Source organism: Lycorma delicatula, chromosome 5 (genome assembly GCF_047948215.1).
Source record: "Lycorma delicatula isolate Av1 chromosome 5, ASM4794821v1, whole genome shotgun sequence".
In the NCBI taxonomy this organism is placed as follows: Eukaryota; Metazoa; Arthropoda; class Insecta; order Hemiptera; family Fulgoridae; genus Lycorma; species Lycorma delicatula.
Genome location: NC_134459.1, coordinates 139,809,137 through 139,836,305, shown reverse-complemented (window position 1 = coordinate 139,836,305; position 27,169 = coordinate 139,809,137). Strand labels below are relative to the sequence as shown.

The window sequence follows — 27,169 nt, the reverse complement described above, 5'->3', positions numbered from 1 at the left end:
CACAAAATTCTTTATAAAACCCCAATAGAAAAAAATCACATGGAATCAGATCGGGTGACCTTGAAAGCCACCGCAAACAAACTCCGTGTTGACCGATCTAGAGGTCAGGAAAAACGTCATTCAACCGATCCCGTACAGAGTTATACCATGGAGGAGGCACACCATTTTGTTGACAAATAAAATTCTCTAGTCCAACTTGCAGTCAGGAAAGAACCATGAAACTGCATTTATAAATAAGGAACCGCTGTTACGCTTGCTTCAGCGAAAAAGAACGGCTCGTAATCTTGCCGTTGGGATATTACACAGAAAACATTTAATTTTGGGGTTCCCTTTCGCACTGTTAAGATTTCACTGAGATTTTTTGATCTCAGATAGACATTATAGCCCACCGGCCTAGTGGTTAACTCGTCATCCCAAATCAGCTGATTTCCAAGTCGAAAGTTCTAAGGTTCTAAGTTACTTTATCCGGATTTGAATACTAGATCGTGGATACCGGTGTTCTTTGGTGGTTGGGTTTCAGTTAACCACACTGTACAAAACTTCATTCGCATTTATACATATCATCCTCATTCATCCTCTGAAGTAATACCTTACAATAGTTCCGGAGGCTAAAGAGAAAAAGATATAGACGTTGTGTGTGTTAAATTTTCCGCTACGATGAAATGGTGGCTTATTGGTAAAGACTTCATCAAAGTCGGATGTAAACAAATTACTATAGAATGTGAGCCAAGGCTCTCTGGATGTTTTTTCTTTTTAAGTCTTTAACTAGTTTTCGGAAGATTGTATTTTGAACATTAAAGTGACGTCTTTACGTACGCAGTGGCAGTAGAATAATAAGCCGTAATTACAAAAAATATCTTCAAATTGTCTGTGTAAACAATACATTATTTTCTAGAGGATCTCTGGAGAAACTTTCGCATCAAAATAAATAAATGGATTATCGAAATCCATTTTTTAATCCATTTTTATTTCATTTTAAAATATGTCTGAAATAAAAAAAACACATCGAATGGAATTGCAAACATTTTTTAAAAAAGTTGCTTTTATTCAGTTTTTTAATGAAAATTTCACTCAAAATAAAAATTATGCTAAAATATTAAATATTTTGATTAAAATAAATACTTTATTATATCAAATCGTTTTTATTTAATTCAGGTTTTGAGTTTTTTTCAATTTTAATGGTTTCGTTATAAAAGAAAATAATTATAGAATGGTAACCTACATTATCTGTTTTTAGATACAACTAGAAGAACAGCCATAGAATTTTTTGTCTTCGGGATTATCGAAGATTGAAATTTCTTAAAAGTGATAATTTATTTTTTTTTTTAAGTAATTTAAAATGTTTTGTAACCACTTTTCGGCATTCAAATTACAATTCGTACATTATCTATATATTTATGAAAATAAAAATTATCTGTATGTATAATTTTTTTTTGCTGAAAAATCAGGTAGAAAATTTTACAAATATTAAGGGGTTGTGTCTATATAAAAAAATAAATTCTTTACACTTTGAGATTAGGTCACTTTACTGATATATATGTAGCGGATTTAAAAGTTCTTGTTCTGTGATATACGTTAAAAATATATTATGTATTTAATCAATGTGGTGGTTAAAAAACAAACAAATTTACATTAGCCGACATCACATTACATCATCTTAGCCGATGAATGACCAAGTTAATAATAACTCGCTTTATAATTTGACGTTCGTATTTTAATCCCTAATCGGTTTTCTGTAACATTCACAATTTCATTTCATTATTTAAACTTGCCTTTTAAGAATTAAAAAAAAAACTAAACAAAAGTACTGTAATTCTTTAGCTTATTTTTAGTATCTTCTACATCAATATATAATGTGAAAACTTTTTAATATGATATAATGGATGCCTAATAATTAGCCTTATCTGCTTGTGCTGTTCCAATTATACATTTTTTATCCGATATATTTCCAGTTGTGAACTGTTTACCAAGTAATATTAGTCAAGAATATTTATATTGAATAAAAAATCTGGTACTCCTTCGTTCTGATAAGCTGAATAAGGAAAACTGTATAATATTATCTCAACAACATAATATGGGGTTTTTAGCAGTTTATGCATTTTATTATTCAGGATATGAAAAAAACAAATTTACCAGTTTTTTATTTTTTTAAATACTTAAAAAAATGAGATATTAATGGAAAATAATTGGTTCAAAAACAGTCACTTTTTGTTAGGACGATAAATAAAAAATATCATGTAAGTGTCCTAGTAATAAACATTAAATTATGAATATCTTTACAACATTATTAGTTTTTTTACATGAATTCATTCTAGTTATTATTTAAAAAAATAATTATTGTAGTTATTTTTTAAAAAATAGTTTAGCTAAAAATTACTTTTATTTCTTCTGAACAGAAATTTCAACAATTAAATAAAATTAAAAGTGATTGGAGAATAAAGTAAGACTCCCCTCCGTAAAATTTTATTAAATATTTTTATTTTTATTATGAATTGAATTATTAAGCTTCAAACTTATCGAAAAGGTATAACGGCTTTTATACTTAGAGCCATATAACTTAGCGAGTGATTGTGCCATCAAAAAAAGGCGTAAAAAAAAAATTTTAATTTGGTACGTACAATTTTAACTGAACAAAATATTATAACTTTGTGACAAATTTGTAAAAAATTGCAGCTATTTAATACATTTGAAATCAAACTGTACTTGAACCAGAGAACTCTTGTTAAATTTTCGATTCATGAAATATTTTCCATCACACGGTCCATCTTTTTTCGAATTACAAATTTTATAGTTGAATTCATTTAGCACTGACGATTTCAAGGTACTAAATTTTCAGCTCTCGAAATACACTTTTTTTTCTTAAAACATCATTTTCATTTTAAAAATTGTTTAATCGTATTGGTACTCCGCAAAATAATAAATCAGGTTTAGATGAATAACGTGTTACAATATTAAATTTTTATCGATTCCGGTATTTTTTTTCTTACTATCTTATAAATTTTACTTTTGGAAAATCTCCTAAAAAATCGTGTTTTTTTATTTTCACGACAATAAAAAGATTACATGTACAATAAATCTTAAAACCACGCGCAAGTGCTATTTTATGCATTTCATTCGAAAAAAAAAGATTGGTGATTCTATTAGTGTAGTTAAAATTTTTCATTGAGTTATTTTAGGACACAGTACACGGCAATATCACCCAGCAAGTAAGACAGATTAGAATAAGCTGGTTCAACTATAGGAATTTCATTGTGTTCTTTTTTTCTAACATATTGAAGTATGCTTCTTCAAGTTTGTATGATATTTCTTGGATGTCATAAAAAGTAAGGGCAATAAAATTTATGTAATATATCGAGAGTTACATTGTTATTTAAAATAATCTATAAATAATAAAACAACATGCTGTATTATATACATTTTATTTAAACGTTTCCATTTTATGTTATTTCTATTGAAAACAAAAGACAAAACGAAATTAATAATTGTATATTTACGTAAAATATGAAACAATGTTGAAGTATATTTTTATAAATTAGATAAATGATGCGCATTTATATATACGACGTTAGATGTAGAACGTAAATACCGTAAAACAAAGATATCTGTGTATCGGCGACTATTTTAATATTTTATTTCAGCTTTCTGCCCAAAATTAATAAAAGAGAAGTAATCGATTACCGATCGATGTAAAATTTTTACAAAGATAATTTAATTTTATAATTAAACCAGATCTTGCAATGCAGTGTATACATAACGAACAGCCGTAGATAATGGATCAATCTTAGTTATAAAAATATATATTTATTTTAGATAATATTCTGCACACGGTAGAAAGAAATCTTATAGTATCATGTCTTATGCATTCGTAAATAAACAAAAAAAAAATTTTTTAATTCTCTACAATTAGTTCGTAGCAAGTACGTAGTTTTTTCTAAAGAATACTCAGTTTTCTTTGTCTTTCTGGAAATTTATGGATTTTATTCCAAACCTATCCTTACAACTAATAAAAATACTATAATTTTTTGTTTTATTGATTTTAACAGATATTAGAAAATGCTCTCATAAAAAATTATATAAATAAATTCAATGAAATCTGTTGAGAGATTATAGTGAATTCGGAAAATTATGTTATTTTCTATAAAATAATTGAAATTTCACTGAAAAATTACGGAATAATTTTTAATTAAACGTTATTTTTAAATTTGGTATGTTTGTTAAAATATTAATAGACCTATTTTCTCAACTCCTCAATAGGTAACATTAATTATTAAACATCAATAATTATTTAATTTTTTTTTCTTTAATTTTGTTGATGAGTCTGTTTTTGTTTTCTTTAGATTTTATAAATGATATATATTGATGTATTAGTACAAAAACAAAAATCTTGACTTTGAAAAGTTATGAACTTATGAGAACTTATAAACTAATCGATAAAAAAAAATTAAGTTTTATACTGAATTAAATTTTATTTTTTCTGAATTTTTTTTATATTTTCAATTTATATTAAGAAACGTGTTTGACTTACAGAAAATTATACAATTTTTTTCCAATAAGTATTATGCAAATTATAAAGTTTAAATTAAATATTATTATAGTATCTTCACTGAACGGGTAAATATTGAATTTTTAAGTTTACTTAACGAATAATTAATTTAACATCCATATACATTCCGCAACGGCCTCCATTAATGAAGAAATGAAAGATTAAAATAAAACATTTTACAAAACTACGCGATGATTTCTCGAAGCTTATTAGCGTTCAACTTTCTGGTAACAAAATCGTTATGTAACAAATTTAAAAATTTATAACAGGAATATTGGGTCAGCTTGAGGCCGATACGATGTAACCCGAACGATTCAATGATCTTAATTATATGAAATATCCTAGGCATAAATTTGACTTAGTTTTTCTATTTATGTAAACGATTAAGTTTTTTACGTATGTTTGACGTATAATTAATCATTTAAATTCGGCAAATAAAGTTTTATTCGGATCTAATCGATGTTTTCCCAAAATTACAAGTAAAGTATGTTTTTGCAAGGTAATATATTATTAAAACCGGTATTGTTTTTTCATCAATCTATAGTTCAACACAATATGTGAATAAAGACATGATAAGTAGTATCTATAGTAGTATGTGAATGTAAACCGGATAATTTAAAGTTTATCTTTAACATACTCAAATTATTTATTTTAATCGTTTTATAAAAATGAAAGATAAATATTTCAACTTATTACAGATATTAATCATATAAAGGTTCCGTTTAAGATGAGAAGTGACTCGAACACAGAAATAATTGGCAAAATCTAAAGATTGGAAATATTTAACATACATAAAACAATACATATAATTAATATGTTTTGTTTCGAAATTAAACAGTACAATTAAATCGACGTATTTATATAGAATTAAATGGGAGAAAACGCAGTATATTTAGATTTTATAGCGTTTAATGATTGTTGTAATCCATCCAATTTTTAATATATTTTAATTATCAATTTTCAAATTTAAAGATTGACATCCCTAGAGTCCCTCATTAAGAATAAAGCAATATTATCAGCAAACGATAAAATTTGTCATTCGTTTATCAACGTTTATATACCCGCGTAATTCGTTATAATGTATTAAGAATAATGTATAAAATAGAATATTTTCTCTGTAGAAGATCAAAATTAAATTAAAAGATTAAAATTAATTAAAATGAAATTATAGTTTTAAATTTTTTAATTGTTGAAAATATTTAACCGGGTAGTAATTTATTTTCCGATTAGGTACTAAATTTAAATTTTCATAAGTGGGAAAGCTCCTGTTTTTTTAAAAGAAAAAATCGGCATAGTTTTTTTAAAGCTGTTTCTCAGACGATTAACGGTCCTTAGAGGTTGATTAAAGGATAAACTTAAAAATTCAGTATTTACCCGTGCGATGAAAAGAACTTCATTTAATTTACAGAATAAAATTTATCATTAATTCAATTAAAAATAAAATCGTTTCTACGTTTATCTTATGTTGATGAATCTAATAATGTTCATAATTTAATTTCATGAACTACAACTTGAATTTTACATGTATTCTTTTAGTTAACAATAATATCTAGCGACAGAAATTAATTTTCAGGTTAAAATTACGGAAAATGTGCGCTACAAAAGTCGTTTCATATTATACGATTAATTTAAATTAAATTTTAATTTTACGCTGCTTTCCTGAATAATTTGTGACTCTTGTCACGTCTCGTTCGCAAACACTTCTGTAGTTACCGTACGTAAAAACTAAAACAAAAATTTATTTTACAGATTTATTTATCTATTATTAGCATAAAATGTAGACTTCATTCGGGAACTAGTATCATACAAACTCAAGGAAATGCTAAATATTATTAGCATGAGAAATGTTAATAAGGCCCTAAAAATATAAAATACAATTGTTATTATATTGTGCGCTGGAAGAACCATTTAAAAATTATTAAACGAGAAAATTATAAATTAAAAGGGAAGAATAGATTCGTGTTAAAAGATAGAATGTATTTCAACTGTGGTTAATATTAACTACTTAAAGGTTTTACTGAATTCTATTCCATTTAAACGATGAGAAAAAATTTACTGATTGAATGGTACAAATGTACGTACGGAAGAAGTTGTTTAATTATTTTTGTTTAATATTTAGACTAAAATACCTTATTGCGAAGAATACGTATACAATTATATGTAATTGTACATTCTGAACAAATTTAAATAATAATATTAATTTTTACAGTAGTTGCAATATATATCAGATATTCACATAAAAATAAATAAATAAAAGAAAAGAATATCGGAAGGAGGAAACGTAATAAATAATACATTACGTAAAAAGAAGATAATTAGGTGAAGTAGCTATCCTTTTTCGCACCACTGAGATTTTTACGTATTTTTGAAAATATAACGAGTTTTGAAAATAAATTTTGAATCAAATTTTTGTCGATGAAGTAGAAAAAAAGACGTAGAATACCTGGATGGACAACTTGGCTCAAAACATACGATACGATAAATTGTTTTCTGTCCCCAAGATTATACTACAGATTAAACGGCTAAATAATTCTATTTTAAATTAAAAAGGATTTAAAGGTCCTGAACCGCTTGGAAATTGTACTTATTTTTTTTTTTAAATGTGTAATAAAATTAAAAAAAAAGCGGTTCGGTTAAAATTCTGTCAATTCTAAAGGGTTAGAAGCGTCGGGTGCAGAAGTGTATTAACTTTTTAAATGCCGTTATGATCTTTAATTTCTTATCAAGATAGAAAAATATCTACATCATGATATTTAAATTTTTTTTTTAATTTGATGGAATGCAACAAAGAGGCAAGCGGAAGAAAAGTGACGTGTGAACTTGGGAACCACTGGACTTTTTAATTTTTTCCTAAAGGAAAAATATGTTTAGAAAAATAACGTTTCTATACAATAATATTTTATTTTTTCCCCCGAGAAAATAGCTGGAGGTTCTAGAAGAGTTACGCAAGTTTTCGAACTTTTTGATTCCTCGATGGTCCTCAAGAATTACAATTCCAGATTTTGATAGATAACCAATAATCAGAAATTATTCCTTCTATATAAAAAAAGAAGATAATCGTTTACTAGGAGACAATTATCGATGGAGCTAAATTAAGGGAGTATAATAGAATGACGTCATTTTTAGATAACCTCTACCAATCTGGAAGGAAGGAACGCGTTGTATAGTGAAGGAATATTTACAATTCAGTACTTTCTGAGATCGCACGGAAAAAAAACTTAAATTATTTTGTCTTTATAACGGGGTGGATGTACATTTTCCTGGATAAATTGTATTTTCATATTTATTTTTGTTATTAATAATGTTTCAGTAATTCACTTCCTATTTTTTTTAAGTAAATTAAATCCTTCAGTTTATAAATTGTGAACACGTGGACACCGTTCGACGTTCTTACATTTTTTTATAGTTTATATTTTATAGCCGCATAAACTACGATAGTGAAAACATCATAATGTCATATATATATATATATATATATATATATATATATATTACAAACGTAACTTTTATCGTCATAAAAAATAATAAAATTTAAAACATGTTAACATTATTGGCATAAAAAGTAACCTTGGCATATAAGTCAATTTAATATATATATATATAAAATGTAATATACGTACGTAAGCTATAGTTCTACTACTAAAATACACCATCGCTGCATACACGGTTACATAATTTAATTAGAATTAAGAACACTATTAACAAACAGTTTCAACGCAACTTAAAATTTTGCTGTTACAATCAATTAATATGTACTATAATAATTAATAGATTAATTATCTATTAATCTATTAATAGATAATTAATAGATTATATCACACACAGTGCATGTGTGTACATTTTTCACCCTCAAAAATAAAATTCTATAATAGACTCAAAATAAGAGGCGTTTATAAATAAGTGCATATCTTGATTTTATGTAGGACCACAACCTCAGAATCTAAATATATTCGCACAAAATTAAAAATAATATACGCAATGATTCATCTGCGGTCGGCAACGTTGTAATAGGTGCTCAATAATAGGTGTAATAGGTGCGTTGTAATAGGAGAAATTCAAAACAAATTTTTCAAGATAATTTTATTTTAAATAGTTATTTTTTGATAGCCGTTCTGACATTCGAGGATCTTCGAGATATCTTTTCCTTTCTCCTCTTCGAGGATCTTTTCCTTTTTTGGAAGAGATCTAGGACTATTGTTTGTTTAAATAAAAATATTGAATTCCATTTTACCTAAGCACTCCGCTAGAATTTAGATAGTGTTCGGTGTAAAATATATTTTTAGTACCGATTGTGACTTTCAGGATCGGTTATTGTTCTCGGAAAGGTAACAGAAGAGATGGCTGCGAACGGAACAGAACGGCGTTCAGAAGGAAGCTTCACTTCGTGATTACGGAAATTGCTTGTAGAAATCAAAAAAGGTCTCCGGGTTTGTCGATGACCGATATTAATTGATTCTACAAAAATTATCTAACCCGCATTTTCTATGAGTATTGATAATCAAAATGTTATTTTAAATACTTCTGAAATTTTATCTTGATACGGAATGCGTAAACCTAAATCGCCAATTTTACGATATCAAGACTGAACGAGATGAAATCGAAGTCCTGAATTGTTAAATTGGAAAATAATGTTTAATTACGAAATGTCTTACCGTGTTCCAAGCAGCTACTTGAAATTCAGTGGTAAAGTACCAGTGAATAAGGGTTTATTGTTCTTATAACTTTATTAGTTATCGTTTTTATGACTCGTAAAAAGAATAAATACTTTTTAAATTAGGATTTTATACAATATATTGTATTATTATTGTATATTTTCTAATACATATAATATCGTGAGACGCAACACAACACGATAGTGTATGAAACTTTGTTACAGTAATTAGTTAATCGTCATAATTATATAAATTTGTTGTTCACAACAGTTTACTACATTTATTTAAATAATTTGTAATCAAATTCTGATTACAGTTAATAATTTAAAATACTGTAATCAAATATTAAAATCGAGATAAATATACGACATTCTGGCATTGCCATATATCAGTTGAAGTTATCGGTAAACTCGAATACCGAGCCGGTTGAAACGTAAAATATTTTATTTTTTATCTACCTGGTTTACAACTAAATTTTCGATTAAGTCCTTAATTAAAAAGAGTAGATCAAACTAGATTTTCATTCAGAACGTACACATATACATAAAAACTCGTAATTTGAATTTATGTTAAAGTGTTATGTATGCAACGACAAAAAAACTGTATAAATTGTGAAAAGAAAAGGATGCACGAGCAAATTTCTAACCGGTGCTGAAATGTGAAAATTATAAAAAATGAAAAAATAAATGATGTATGGTGTATGTCGTTTATATACTAATTATAATAAAATTTTAAACCAATTCTTTATTCATGGAAGTCATTTAAAGAAAAACGTTGTACAAAAATCCTAAACGCTTTATTTTTTTTAGAATTACGAAATATTTCGTTCTAATTTTTGTCTAAAAGAATACTGTATTAATTATGAGATAAATTATCAGGAAAAATTTATAGTATATCTGCCCTCAAAGAAAAAAATGGACCAAAAAAAATATATTTTATTTAACTTCCAAGAAAATTTAGTAAAATAAAAAAAAAATTAATAGAAAAACACACTTTATTTTTAAATTTGTCGTAATTAAATTTTTTTAATTGTCAGCTAATAAAACACTTTTCCTTTTTTCCTTTTTCCTATTTAGCCTCCGGGAACTACCGTTCAGATATTACTTCAGAGAATGAATGAGGACGATATATATGAGTGTGAATGAAGTGTAGTCTTGTACAGTCTCAGTTCGATCACTCCTGAGATGTATGGTTAATTGAACCCGACCACCAAAGAACACCGGTTTCCACGATCTACTATTCAAATTCGTATAAAAATAACTGCGTTTACTAGAACTTGACTTTCAAAGCTAATGAAACACTGGAACAAATATTTAGCATTTCATTCTGAGAAAATTTATATAAATAAAATCGATCGAAACCAAAAATAAATTTAAGAATTCGAAATTAATAAAAAACGAAACGGACCAAAAATAGCTCAAAAATGTTTCTAATAAACCAAAAGCTATTCTAAATTATGTTAAAACAGATAACACGCTGTTACTAATTTTATAAGTTTTCAATCGTTTAAAAAATTAATCAATAACAGTTTTTTTTAAAAATATTTTCGATTAGATAAGAAAATAAATAAAAACATGGTATGGTAAAGTTAAACATTTTTCAGTACAGGTTAAGTTTTTTAAGTTCTCTGCAAATGATGGGTATGTATATTAAATTTGTTATCGAATTTTTTTTATAACTAATTAGTACATAAATTGTATTAAAAGATACGCGTTTGTAATTTTAGCTTGTGTCCGATTAATATAAGATGGTTGTTCATAGAATTACTGTGACTCATTTTTTTTTTATCTTAATATCATATTACAAAATAAGTCTCGGGTTCTAATCCCGATCAGGCATGGAATTTTTCATACGCTACAAATTTCATTTCTATATTCCCACATACAAGCTTCTCTGTAAGCTTCTGTGGTGAATTAATTAATATATAATATATTCACCCTTCAAATATGTATCCTCTGAAATATTTTAATATAATATATCCTCAGGGAGTAAATCACAAAAAGGTTTCCCACAATATTGGAGAAGGGACCCCGTTGGAAATTTCAAGAAATTTACTATGTAAGTTATTTGAATTTCCACTACTTTTTCCAAAGTGCACCACAGTTAATTTGAAATAAATAGCTTTACCGTAAGAAGGGTTATGATATCTTTGTTTATCGTTTCAAATGAAAAGGTAAAATTCAAAAATAAAATTTTTCCGTTTCAATTTTTTGTTTGAATCCATTCTCTCATTGACTGTGCGAGTTAAGACTGTATGTCTTTGCAGCTGTGTAAATGTTTTTAAAAACATAATACATATTTTTTAAGTTCTCATCAAAGTAAACAGGTTAATTTTTGGTTAACATTACTGCTTCTAATTCTTTTTTTTTTTGTTAATGTACCTTCAGTTATGAAATAAAAAAAATATATTTTTCGTATTGAAGAACGACGTTACCCTTTAAACTGAATACGTAAATTATCACAAAGATTTTAATTGTGTAAATGTCCGGTTAAAATAAGTTTATTCTGTAATTTTTTCTGTTCATACCTAATCCGATACAAATAGAAAACATACACATATTGAGAGTAATGAACTAGTATTATAACGAAAATAAATTTAAATAAAAGGCTTTTCTATTATTATTTTTTAAGAAACGTAAAAACAACTTGAGCATAAAACGCATCTAGGAATTTAGATACATAGCTTTAATTATATTCGTTTTTGTGTATGAAAAATATTGTTTACTCGCTCAACTACGATATTATTATGAAAAATTACCATTCTGTTTTTAATAGTTATCTTGAGAACAGTTTGCCCACTAACGATACACAAAATGTCAAAATAAATTTCAGTATATCTAAATTTAATTCACGGTTTCCGGTAATGAAGTACAACTAGCCGATACAAATTAAATAATTAAACCTTACAATTCAATCTTACATATAGTGATGTAATCAGAGACTCAAAATGTACCTATACGAAAAATTAATTTATAAAATACTACACGCCTCCGTTAAACGCTTACTTCTGTACTCAATATGTAGTTATTTCTATGTATTTAGTAAAAAGCTTCAATAAAAATAGTGTTACTTACTTGAGAGATGAGTTCCAATTAATTTTTATCTTATTTGGTTGATCAAATCGATTTGTCGATAGTACATAATTATTTTTAGATGTAGTCCGTTCCGCCTTTATTCGACGCACTAAATGACAGATCATGTTAAATAGTGATACTGGACTGCTGGTACAACGACTATGACTAATACAACATAAATAACATGTTTACCTCCGCTGTAGTCAGTAGGTATTTTAAGAAGAGGTTAGACAGATAGAGCTCGCGCAAAAGAAAAAAAAAAGGTTGTTTTTGACAAGCATTAACATGATAACATTTGTACAAATACTGTAAGGAAAAAAATCACTACACATAACAGTAGCTGAACTGACCTGTTTATCACGTACGAATGCTGAAAGAAAATAGAATCAACGTATACACACAACCTCCCTGCGCGCGCACATACAACACGTAATACTTACATCAAATAACAACAACAAATTTTAATTTGTGTCTTTAATACAGATCTAAAGGAAATGTAATTTTATTGTTTTTAAATTGTATTTCAGTCGCATGAATATTTAATTTGATGTTGAATAATGACAGTTTTTAACTCACGAAACCTGATTAAGAAAATTTTCAAATTAAATAGCTAAATAATAAATATTTATACAAAGTATTTTTTAATGAATACACTGATAGGAAAAAAAAATTAAGGTCTCTCAAGTGTGATACCATTTCTTGAATTGCTTTTTTGTATTGCATATCTGTAAATACAATTTTTCTATCAACCTTAGTTTTAAATAAACTACGCTTCAAAAAAAAAAATTAAGGTAAAATATAGTTAAAATCTGTAAAATTTATAATTTTGCATGGCCATACCTGAGTTATGATTTCGCTGATGCTTTTCTTTTATAAATATTCTCAGGCACATCCCGAATTAATCGATTACAACAGTAATCGATTAGTATATTAGTATTCTATTTCCCTTTATAGCGGCTTCCCATCATCGAAATGTCTTGGTGGAAATATTCACCGTGTTCGTCACTTACCAACTTCCAACTTTGCAGTCTTAATCCTAAGAATTCAACTTGATTTTTTTATAAATGTAAATCCCTAGAGAAGCAAAAATATTTCGCAAGAAGGAAAATATGGCTATCAGTCAAAAAACAAAGTATGTTTTTTTTGCATTTCTCGACGTTTCATTACCCAGGAACCCTCAAAAACAAAAATAAATTGGGGGTGATTTTCATATTGTGATTTGACGTGTTTGAAAGTTATTAACTTTTGACTCGATAAACCGAATTTGATGAAACTTTGTACTAATATGTATGGAGCAATTTGTTGTTAAAATTTCGTGAGTCAATATATCTAGGAGGTGGGATAGATGGTATTTGGGGTCATTTTCTCATAATTTTGCAAACATAACCCAACTTTATATTAAGCTCAGTACATGCATGCATGCTTATCTTACTACTTTTAAAAAACTTTGCCCCAAATTTTTCCCTTACCCAAAATATGAAAAAATACCATCATTTTATTTATTGGATATTTTTTAACCGATTTTTTTTGTGTCTTCCTAGGCATAGTAGTAGTGGCCAAAAAGAAAAGATACTTCGGGGGCAATATTGAGTGGTGAGGAAGCTGAGCAACGTTTAAAAATATCAATTTTTTGAATTTTTAAAAATTTGTTTGGTTATTTAAAATTTTTATCATTATTTAAAGTTTAAATAATAAACTTTTAATAATATTATTACAAAAAAATTTCCATCATAATTCACCCTTCACCACCAAAAAGAAATTGTAGTTAATTTTGTTTATTGGCTGTACATTTTTCAGTGGAATTTTTTAGTTTCTTCAATTCAATATAGTAAAAAAATAAAAAAATGTCTTAGAAGGTGATTTTGGAGATGGGGAAGCAGGAAAAATACCGCTTTTATGAATTTTTAAAACTCTTTTTGGTTTATTAAATGATATTTTATCATAAAATTCCGTCATAATGTGTCATGTTTTGGGTCATTGTGTGTCATGTTTTTTGGGTGACGGAGTCACCCAAAAAACAAAATCTTAAATATCTTTTTTCATGTAAACTTGTTTTTCCACTATATAAACAAATAAAGAATGCCAGGAAAGTATTACAACTTTGATTTCAGATTTATTTTTTATTCATCAATCAGTTTATCGATCGGATGATACTACTCCTTTCCTTTTCTTCTCTGCTATTCTTTCAAATTCAACATAAATAATACATCTTACATCCTCGATCCCAATTTTATATATCCCAATTTTATTTTATTTTATATATCCCAATTATTGTGTTCATTGTTTGTTACTTTTACGAAAAGTTAACCAAGCCTGGATGCTTTAATTCATGGCCTGCCGATTTAATTCCGTCTCTTTACAAGATTCCCTTCTCTTCGAATTTTATCCAGAACTTAATTTTCTTCATCTTATTGTACAACACGTATATCTCAATGATCTTTTCCTTTCTGTTTTTCCTCTTTATGTTTCACTACCATAAATCGCTACACTCCAATCAATCATTTTCAAGGATTTTTTTCTAATTGAGTCTGATATTAGCAGTCTTATTATTATTTTTTTTTTCATAAAAGCTTTCTGCTTACTAATAAAAATATGCTTTTGATATTTCAATTTTCGTCCATCCTTCATAGTTTTACTCCCTAAATCAGGCATGGCCATCATACGGCTCGCGGGCCGGATGCGGACCGCGTAATGTATTTATGCGGCCCGCGAAACATTTTTCAATATTAACTTTTTTTATGAGCAATTCAATAATGGAAAATACGGAAATTTAAAAAACTTGCCAAGAAATATTTAATAATCTTCAAGTCATCTTATATTTGTGAACAAACATTATCTTTTATGATTCTAAATAAAAGTACAAAATATTCCATAATGAAATTTTGTTTACTTAAATGAATCGTTTTTGTATTTAACATTTTTTAATTTTAATATTTCGTTCGGTCCGTGAAAAACGTTTTCTTTCCTATTCGGCCCGGATGCAAAAACTGTTAGTCACTCCTGCCCTAAATAGTAATATTATGTAGCTAGTATTTTATTTTCAGCTATTTTAATATTTATCTAATTCCTAATTATCCTTCTTTTTGTTACCATATTTCATTATTTTTGTTTTATTTTTAATTATTTTGAAGTTGAATTTCTTTCCTAGTAATAAATCTATGTGTATTTCTCAGAACTTCTTTTAATTTATTTTTTGTGATTTTGTCAAAAGAATCTCATCGATAAATCTTAACATTTTATTTTTTCTCCTCAGTTAGTTATTCCGCTCTAAATATTTCTTTTCAGTTCCTGTGTTTCTCCATGTATGTAATATATATATATATATATATGTAAATTTAAAAGCGATCGATCAGTCTACATCCACTTCTCACTTCTTTCTGAATCAGAACTTCTCTCTCGTCATCTACTAATTTTATAACCGCTACCTGATTCTTAAGCTACAATTTATAAATAACTCATATTTAGATCAACATTATTTAAAACTGTTCAAAATCTTATTCAATTCCAAACTATTAAATGTTTCTTCCTGATCAAAAAATACCATCTAGGTGTCTTTATTATAAGCCATTCTTACGCGTTCTAATCGCTTAAGTTCTACATGCAGTTTTTATTACCTAGATTTAAATGATTTATCAAGTTTATATTGTTAAAGAAATAATAAATGTAAAGGAAAACCATTATCGGACTGTATTTTTCCATTTTGTTATAAATATTTTATTTTTATTCATTTCTGTACTGATTTTTTTTCTTATTTTCATTATCGATTTTTCGTTGAAAATTAGCAGGTATATAGACATTCTTTGTTTAGTTTGATGATAACTGCATAAACTTTCATGTAAGATTGTGCTTGAATATTGAATGGACATTTAGTAGCGTATAAAAGAATTCTCGTACGGTATTGGAACCCGGAATCTTCCTGATAATAGATTGAGAAGCTACTACTCCGCCACGAAATCGGCTTTTTAAACTTAAATAAAATTATTTAGATATTATTTTAAAAATTAATATGGAAAATCTTACATTCTTTATCTATATAGCCTAGAGATTACGACTTTGAGAACTCAGGTTTTCTTACACAACTCAAAATTACGTCATCAGGTCTTACCAGTTATCATTATAAAGAATTTTATGTAAAATAATGTTCACATACTACTGATGATTATTTTCTTTATGTATACAAATTCCATAATCTTAAAACATCAAGACGTTGACGTATTCCAAACTGTCATTTAAATATTTGGCGACACTATGTAAAACTGCGCAGCATACTATTGTTTTCGGGATTTTTTCTGTAAATACCTTATACTCGTCAATATCGGGACCCTCATTTTTAATTGACCAAAATGTTCTTTCTATAATGGCCCTCTTCTTGGATTGTAAAAAATTGAGTCGTCCCTGTTGTCCATTAATCTGTAGTGGAAAGGGTGTAAGGAGTCATGGAGATAAACTATAACCGCCGTCACCTAACAAACAGAGCCTGTTAAACATTGACATTTTTCTTTTATTGCACTTCGTTTTCAAATTCCGCCATCATGTTCACTCCCCGGCCACTGCGCATCTATGCTAGTGAACCTTTCTTTCGCATCACATGTCGCTTGTAGGTTAATACTAGCGTAACCCTTCTGATTTATGTACTCGTCAGTAAAAATACCGTGCGGTTTCTTTATTTTTACACGTGAACAGTCGAGAGGACCGATGACTAGGTATTCGGAAACGAGCTTCCAGGTTAGCTTGTGTTTCATTCAGTTCGTTCAGCGTCGACGGGAATTTTAGCCACTCACCCGCCTTTTGCAGAACGTAATCCGAAACGAAATCAAACGTTTTACAAATTGTTGTACGATATATATGTTCCACTTTGATAACCAGGGTCACTAACGTAACGTAGAAACACTTCCATATTGTCTCTTCGGCTTAGTGCATCACCTCTAGTTTCGTCAGCATCCGGAAAAAATTATCACATAAAAAATCAATTCTCATACTCAAACCTTAACAACTCTTTACGTTTGGACGGATTTATATTTCTTCGTTCTTTGTAACATTTTACTTCACTGATATGGATAAAATCAGCCATCAGTCTTGAGTGAATGGAGAACTAAGTAAACAGTTTGAGCAAGCGAATACCCTACCTTAAAAATTATCGAGAGTTTACTCAAAATTCTCAGTGTTGCCTTAACTTCATTCACAACGAATTAAGTGAAGTCTAGAAAATTTTAAATGTTAGAAGTTGAATGTTGCCTTATAATTTTTATTCTCTCTAATTGAAGTGATTACTTCAAATTTTAAAGGTAAGACTTATTTTATTCAGTAGGCCCATTGTTGTCCTTCCTCGAATAGAAAATTATGTCGGCAAAGAAATCGGCTCACCCACTTAAGACTAGCTTTAAATTCATCCCTACCGATATTAATTCAGCTTTAATATTTCATTTTCTAATACCGGTAACCTTACACGTAACTCTTTCTTTTTTGTTTTACCTAAATCCTTTTATTTCAATGGATATGGGTTCGTAATCAAAACAAAGTAGTTTGTGTTACAATTCTGAACAGTTATATAAGTTTAATGTTTACATCATCAGTGTGAAAATTTCAATCCATGTACGACGCGCAGGCTAATTTTGCAACCGTCATTACAGACAAAATGGTGAGCATGGTACACGGTTATGTATGGTCCACTGTAACGTTGTTCTGAAGATATTTAGTTACGAGGTAGAAAAATTAACGATCAATCTGAATAATCGTTGATTATTAGGTCCGTTATACGAATATAATAAATTTTTTCTATAAGAATTTATTTATAATATGTGTATGACTACTACTGTATAGCTACTGTTACGTCATCACGGTGGTGGGGAGTAACCGTTCCGGCTGGTTAGTTACCGTAGGCCCAACCCAAGGGTTGGTCTAGTGGTGAACTCGTCATCGCAAATCAGCTGTTTCGAAGTCAAGAGTTCTAAGGTTCAATAACCTTATAGGTTTGACATTTAGGATTATCAAGTCCTAATTATCTAGGATTATCAATCCTAGTAATGGCGGTTTATTTTTATACGGATTTGAATACTAGATCGTGGATACTGGTGTTCTTTGGTGGTTAAGTTTCAATTAACCACAATCTCAGGAATGTGCACAAGTGTCCACAGTCAGGAATCAAATGTTCACAATCTCAGGAATTATCAGCACTTACCAGTAGAATTAAATTCTACCAGTAGAATTAAACGCACTGCCGATTGTAGATATTTTCGAAGCTAAACTCAATTTTTAAGTCCTCATTTCTTGGTAGACATTCAGCTTGTTGAATTTTAAATCTGAGCATCGTATACGTTTTCTTTTTCCTTGAAATCTAGCGCCGAAAAAAAAATTTTTTTATTTAGGAAGTATTGTTATTTTGGTTACTGTTTTTATTTTTATCATTTTAATATTCATATTCATAAATTTAATTTCGTAATAATACTTTTCTTGGTAATGAATTTTTTGCTATTATTTTTATTAAATTATTTTTTTATCTTTTATTATAATTTTTTACACGAATTAATGAATTATTATTTTCAAAGATGTAATTGTGTTTTAATTAAATTTAATTGCCAAGTGTTTTTTTTACACTCAAGTGACATTAACAAATCAATCATTATAAAATAATCTTAGATAACATCGTAAATTAATAAATACATTATGCAGTATACGAATTTCCCTGTTATTTTTCTATTATGATCTTTTCTTTCGTTTTTCAAAAATTATTATTTATTTAATAATCATCGATTCTTTTCAAAATAAAATATATTACAAATCTATCATTATTTTCCATTATTTATAATAATTTTAAAGAAGGGAAAGACGAATTAAGAAAGTTTGTTAATAACATTGATAATGAGTTAACAGTCTCTGGCGATAAATCTTGTTCCGTGGTCTGCTACACGATAGCTGTTTCAGAATTGTATAGTTGAGAAACTGCAGTGAAAATGTTCTGTTTACTAGCATCGCAAGCAGAATCTTTCATTTTGAACATTAATTCAGCGAAGTGCTCCGCAAAATGGTGTTTCCGGTTACAATCGAGACACTTTCAATCGGACTTCATGTTATAACATCTCAGTAGTCTATGCTGGGACCGGTCTCCGGATCGACGAAGTTATAATTGATCGACTGTCAGATAAACGAAATTTTCCGTATTAGTGCACGGTTAATATTTATAAATACCTTACCGCCTTGATTCTGTACCGGCACAACAAAGAAATTTCGTGTTCCGCGTTCGAGTCTCATAACATCCTTTCACCCTGAATTATTCGTCCCCGTTTATATTTACTCCTGCCGATCTTTTACTCCTCGACCTCAAGTATCTCAGTAGGTCGCTTCCCAATTTTGCATTATTCTACATGACGCTGTTGATGCAAACTTTACGTGGATAATAGCTTCAACCTACACCACGCCCGCTTTGATATTTTTAACTCGTCGCATAGTAAATCCCGTTGAGATAGCCGCAACAGAATCCAAAACGCTACACACTGATAGATTTTTAGTAAGTTGTGAGTTTCAAACCACGTATTTTTAGATTGTGAGCTCGTAGTATTTCGAAACATTTTTCGTTTGTTATTAATTATCGTCTCGCCTTTTTTTTACAGCGAAGTAGGTCATTTTCTTACTTGTACCATACCTCACCGAATTTCGCACAGTTCCGCGTTATAACGGTATAACTCGATGTGAAATTAGAAGGTGAGGTTTAGTCTCGATCCATTTTACGAAATCATTATAAAATCATTTAATGCAAGCTTGCAATCGCCACAAGCAAAAACAGCGTCGTAACTAAACGAAACCGTGACTAGATGTAGAATGGAAATTTCAATAGTACCGAGTGGAGAGCTGATTAAAATATGCTTGCAGATAACGCACGTACATATTGATGAACTGATAACGAAGATAAACTAAGGTATATTATATTTCCTATCATAGAAATGATAAAATTAATTTTATACCGATTTATATTTACAATCTGAAAAGAATTGGCGATGACACATAATAGAGACAATTATAACCTTGCTTTTCTGTTTGGAAAGTCAGCTGAACGGATGAATTGTATTTTAATCATAACACCTCCTCGATACTTTCCCCGGACCAACGTTCTAATTACCAGTATATCCTGACCGGATGATTCTGGTATGTAACATCCTGAAAGGGAAATCACTAAACGAACAAGGGGAGCGAATGCGACAGTTCTGATTCTACAAAGCTGCAGAAGATCGAACGAACGATCGATATTGAGCCGGTATATTTAAATATTTATTTTTATGATGTGGTCGTATGTGATGTCTTAATTATTGTTCATTGAATGCCAGTAGTAACGGTTGTAGGCTACCCTTCATAAATCACAAATTACGCCGAACACTTGATAGCTATTTTCAAGACTATGAAGCGTTCCATGCCAAGCTTGCTAGAGAAAGTGAAGAGAAAATTAGTTTTCCGTTGACTTCATCGCTTGATGATACGGTTGCATATCAGCACGCCAGCCCGATAAAATGCAAAGACATTTAGTTTTACATGTGACATCGTATAGTGAATATCAATTCATTACATGGCCAGGCCGGTGTTCCTCGTAACTAGTATGCTTTACACGCGTCACAGCCAAAATAAATATTGGGACAGACAAATGTAACAAATTAACCTTACCCTTTTTGTTGTAAAAAAAAAAAAAATACGCTTTATACACTGTTTCAACCGAGCGAAGGAGATTTTAATTAATATAGCATTTCTACTGATAGTGACCTAGGTAATTTTCATAACCAATATTTAATATTTATAATAATGTTAATCGTTTGATTTATAGTAATTGTTTGAGTTAAACACGAAAAAAGAAACGATAACGAATTTTCCGGAATAAAAGTCTACGCTAAATTTTTAGTATTTATAATAATAGCAAATAATTATGTATAAATATTATGGTAATAAAAATATTATACATAATAACGGTATTAATATATATGTTATCGCTTTGAAAATTTATATACCGTATAATACAAAACAATACAATGTAGTAAATTTTTGAGCGAAATAAGAGGTGATTTTAGAGTAAAAAAATAAATTCTAATAAAATTAAAAAAATTCTAGTAAAATAAATAAATTCTAATTTTATATCACGAAGAAAAATACACGTTCGTAGGTGAAAATAAAGAAGAAAGTGCATGTAAATGCAGGTTCAGAAACCTATTTTGGCGAAAGTTTCTGTAACTTCGATAATATTAAACTAGACTGTAATTCTTGAGACCCAAATTAAGAGGTAAATTTAGGTTTTATAAAATATCTAATCTGAAAAATTGTAAAAACTAGTCCGGGAACTGTATTTTTTTAGTAGTTTTCGAGAAATTTGGGGTTTAGTAAAAACACACTATTTTATATTTGATGTAAAATAACAATGTTGAATGGATAATAAACACATAAAAACCTTCTAGAAAATTTTATTCTAAGTAAAATGGAATGATTATAGTCTACAGAAACTAAAAACGTAAATTAAAAAATACAAATGTAACAATTTTGAAATTTACTAAAAATAAAATTTTATTTAGATTAAATTATTAATTAATTATATGAAATATTAATGAAGTAAATATAAGAAAAGTTAATACTTTTAAGTTACATTCATTAAATTAATTCTTGTAAACAAAATTAGATCGATACTCAGTCAAATAACAATTTTTATATCTTATTCGATAAATAAACACACTTTAAACGATAATAATCAAATTTCAGGTTTGTATATAATTAAAATTGTTTAGAAACTTAGTATTTGAAATTTAAATTCATACAAAAATTATAATTTAAATTGTTTTCAATTTTCATTTGAGAGATGTACGACAAGTTCATCTCTCATTAAAAACAAAACAGAACAGAAGAATGACTAATTAATAAAATAAAAATTTAGTAAAACAAAACTAGTTGTACTGCCTAGTTCGTAGAGTGAATTAGTCATTTCTTTTTGTAATAATAAATTACTTTTTCCGTTTTTAAACAAGGTGAAATATATAAAACATACTCGTAATATAAATGCGTGAAAATGTCAAACTTTAATTTTCAAAATATCGGTGAACATGAATTATACTTAACGGCGTCAAACAATAATCTACCGATTTTTGAATCCTGAAAAATCGTTCTGATGTTTTGTAAATGCATTTTAAAAACTCTTAATTTTAATGGACCATAAATGGAACTAGAGAAACGAAAAGACTGGAAATAGATCAAGTTTCACTTAAACAGAATTTCTGATCGCAGTTGAGAAACAGTTTACAAGATCTGCGAAAGTTGTTACGGTAACCGGTCGAAAAGTATTTATTATTCACTAATATGCTTATTGTATAGAATCAGTTAATCGAGGTTAAAAAATGCTTAAAGTAGGTTGTATTATATCGCTCTACACATCCTACATAAGTGTAACCTGTACAAAATTTTAAAGCAGAACGCCGTAAAGACGACGCTCAACTTTCCATTTTTTTTTTTTTATAAAGGTGTAGGAACCCCATTTACGGGCGCCTAGGCAGTGTCTGGCTTGTTAACAGGTTCCGCAAGATGTTAATAGGTGCGTTGTGTGTTCCTGCGCACTACCAACTAAACCTCCACCCTTCGTGGAAACCGCTTATGCAGCATTACTTCAGGAAGGAGGAAACACCCGCTCACGCAATCGGACACCGAATTCAAGGAACACCAATACACAAATAAACACCAATACATCCCACACTTAACACAAAGACACAAAACACAAGCAACAATAAAAGACACACCAAAGCACAATTACGCCCACACACACTCAGCTTTTCATAGAGAAATATTTCACTGTATAAGCTTAAATTATTTGTCAGAAAATGGAATGGAAATTTTGTAGCGTATGAAAAAAATTTACTTTTATGCATTCACTATTAATTAATTTTTTTAAATGAAACATAATAATAATAGAACAAAATAATCAATCGTGCGAATTTACAAAAATTTTCAATTATCTAATATTGTAGTCTGATAAAGTTTTAAACCTGTTTAGAACTCTTAAAAATATAAAAATAAAGTAATAATAAAAAAAAATGTAACACTTTATTTAAATAGCTTTTGAAGTGACTGCAAAACTAAAATTAAAACAATTAACAACAACAACTTTCTAACATTTAATTTTTTGCCAACTTTTTAAAGTTTAAATCTAAAGAAAACATTAAAAACTTCCTTTTTTACGTTTTAAGGTACTTTGTTAAAAGTTGAATATTATTTTTTTAAGCTCTTTTATTTTAAAAGTTTTTATTTTTATTTTTTATTTAAAAGATTGATAGCCGTTCAAAAAATACTGCCAAAATGAAAATAAATCGTCCACAAAAAATTATAAAAGCAAAAATCTGTTTGCTTCTTGATAAAAATAAGAAAATGAATAGAAAAGAACGTGTAGATATTATTACTGTGTCCGACTTAGTCTGTCTAGATTATGTATTATTTTTAAAAATTTATAAATTACCCGACTTGGCTGGACCAACGAAACCAATTTTGGTTGATTCGATCACATTTTGGAAGTGAGCCTGCAGACTACCCGGCTTGATGGATCCATGAAATCGACAGATTGAAAGCGGGTGTACACATCCTGACTCCCGTAGGATAAGACACTCGCCTTGTGACGCTTCCGGTCGCCACCCCCCCCCCCCGTTCCGTTCCTAGCCCTGATTGGCTTTAACGGGAGGCGTCTTTCGCCCTCTAACTTTTTACATGTCATAGTAATAAGCCAGGCCTCGTTGGGATGCTACCGATGTAAATGCCTCGGCAGATATTTACATCGGTGATTTTCAAACTCAGCTTTTGCCTTCGCTGTAGGCCTCGTCCAGACATCTTGAATGCCTTACATCGTTACCCTCTGAACTAACTAACCGAGTTCACGGAAGCACGAACCCTGCGCCTAGTTCTACCTTTAATTTATGCCAATTTCTAGTAAATGTCTCGAAATACGTGGAAATTTAACAGAAACATACCACCAGAAATGTTGTTCGCAACAACGAAATTTAGTCCTGATTCCGTTAGTGAACTCAACTTCAGTTCATACCCTTGACTTTGTTTCATTATGGACTCCGATCTGGTCTACCAGGGAGAGGCGGACAGACCTCCTACTCCTCCCACTCAGCTCCATCGCAGAGTCCCGCGTGATATTTACTTAATTTCAACCATCGTCGAGATACCGCTACACCTCACGGCTGCATGGGATCCATACCCTCGGCAGTGCAGTCGCCGTTCCGCCGACAGCTAAACAGTCAAAATAATCACAACAAATTTAATCTAACCGGAGGTCGGTGCCAGCCCGCCTAACTTCGGCGAACGAGATTCTAGGTTGTATTACTTGATAACAATCGTATTCTATACAGTGATGATAAAAAAATTTAAATCTTTAAAACTTTGTGTACATAATGAAATTTTTCATTTATTAATTTGCCTGTTATCTGGAAAAACATACGGACCATACGAGAAAAGTAATTATTGAATTTAATTGTTCAAAGTTAAAACATATCCAAAAAAAAGCAAAAAAAAAAAACACAGTAAGGGCGAATCTTGTATGTTGTATTTTGAAATTTAGTTAAAAAAATTAATTAACAAAAATGACTAGTTAATTGATAAAAAACATCAGAAGTTTTTAAACCTTAAAATTTTAGATAGGATTACTATTGTCAAATTTGTTTTTTTTTCTAATTATTTTATGATATAATTAATTGCCATGATAACACATTTGTAGATCTCAACATTAAAAATTAAAAACATAAATTATAAATAAAAAAATATATTAAATTTTTTAAATATAAACACATGAAATAATTTAAATATGTTAAATATAAAAAAAAACTACAAAATAATTCTCAATTCAGAAGACATTAATGAAAATTATTTGATCACATGTCTAGGTACACGTTGAACAGGATGTAGAAAATCAGGCTCTTTTAAAAACGTTTTAATTAGTATTATTTAAAAAATTCATTGAAAGAGTGTGGAAAAACTTTTAATTGTATTTTAAATAAATTGGTAGGAAGATTTTTAAACTGTTTGATAGTTTATTAAAAACGTCAACAGAAGCGTAATAAAGTTCTTTGTTGCAAGTTGAAAAATTGTGTTATGTTATGTCTGTTTGTATCTTGTGTTATTGTGTTAACCCAACAGTACAATATAAACCCAACGGTTATGTTGTGTTTGATAAGATGTAGATAATGTTTTACTATTCTTTTTAATAAAGTTACAAATTCGTAAATATAAACGTAGGAATAAATTATATTTTTTTCATTTTCTAATGTCAGTCTACATGATTCATATTTATGAACGCCAAACAATGATTTAATAACGTATTTTGTACATGAAAAACTACTTATGAATTTTTGAGGGAATTCCAAGAGATTGTATTACACGACGGGAATTGATTTTACGGACAAGTATGTACTATAAGTAAGCATAATAAATATTTAACAATAATGAGAACATTATGATTTCAGCGGCTTGAGAACTTCAAAACGGTTTGATTTTGTTACAAACGAAATCAATTTCATCACTCCAAGAGAATTTATCTTCTAATATAACACCCAGACATTTCACTTTAAGGGCAACTGAAATAGTAGCGTTAAAGGGAATTTTATTTACGCGATAAGCAATTTATGTCTACCTGAGAAGCATAATGCAACGGTTTATCCATATTTAAAAGGCTAGTGATTTCACTCCACCCAGTGGATATTTTTTTTTTAATATCTTGCAATTTTCAATTCCTTTTAAATAATTACCTTCAGATATAGATACAGTTGTGTCGTCTGAGAAAAGGGTTACAATGAATAGCTCAAGATTTTGAGGCAGACAAGGGGACAAGGGCATTCTCTTAGATATTCTGAGTTTTATAACCTGAGTATGCATTTTTAGCTTTTAATAAACTAAATAAAAAGTCGGCAGTGCCGGCATTATTCTTATAAATATATTTTTTTTATTTTTAATATTATCATCACTCTTTCGAAAATATGTTTTCAACTTTTCAAAAATTTGGAGGCTCATGCATCAGGTGTTTTTTTAATGATTAAAAAAAATATATATATTTTTTTTTTTAACCACAAACCATTGGAGTAGGTTTAGAAGAAATTTGATAGTTATTTGAAAGCCTAATGTTGTAGAAAATATGAATGGAAAAACTCCCATTAACTCCTTTTCTGAAGCAACATATAGCTAAAAAAATAAAGAAAAAAGGTCAAGTTCATTTTCGAGGAAGGGGAGTGAATATTAAATAAACATTTTGGTAATTTGCGTCTTGTTAAAAACTTCATCTTGTTAGAAAACGTTTTTGTTAAAGTCCCGTAGAAAAATATTAAAAATTTTATTTTGGCCAAAACACTTCACTATTCTCAATTTTTGCAAAAAAAGAATACATTATCTCCCATTGAACGTACTATCTGCATACCAAGTTCGTAGAAAATCGGTCAAAATGTTCAGAGTTATAAGACCAAACACAGGCCAATATACATACGTACATATCGATTTTTTGGAGTTAGGAGCATTGCAAATAAAAAAGATTATTTACAATTTATTTAAATCTAATTTTTTTATAAAAAACCTTTTAAAATGTATTAAAGCACCATAAATTGTTAGAGCTGGGAAAATAAAAAAAGAACGAGAAATATTTTTAAAAAGTTCTATATGTGATAAATCGCCCCTTTAAATACTACCTTACTTTTTATCCGATATTACAAAGCCTTACCAGTATCAACCCCACACTTAAATTTAACGATCGCTGTTCGAACCACTGGACTCATGTTGGTATCCAACTCGGACACAAAATTGTTTAACCATAATTTTATTGTTTTTTTTTTTTTTTTAATTAACGGATCCCAAAACTTTCAGAAATTAAAAAAAAATAGTGTGGGTCACTTTTATAATGGTAGCATTATATT

General features: G+C 28.8%; 2 protein-coding genes across 3 annotated transcripts in view; one reads left to right on the top strand and one right to left on the bottom strand.

The window, feature by feature from the left end:
• Positions 1 to 12,365, bottom strand: part of Uxt (Uxt prefoldin-like subunit) — a 241,968-nt gene extending 229,603 nt beyond the window's left edge. The window contains exon 1 of the mRNA XM_075367173.1: positions 12,270 to 12,365. The gene's annotated coding sequence lies outside the window, so the exon portion shown is untranslated. The remainder of the gene's footprint in view (positions 1 to 12,269) is intronic.
• Positions 1 to 27,169, top strand: part of LOC142325420 (uncharacterized) — a 234,438-nt gene that overhangs the window by 79,464 nt on the left and 127,805 nt on the right. The gene's annotated exons all lie outside the window — the stretch shown is intronic.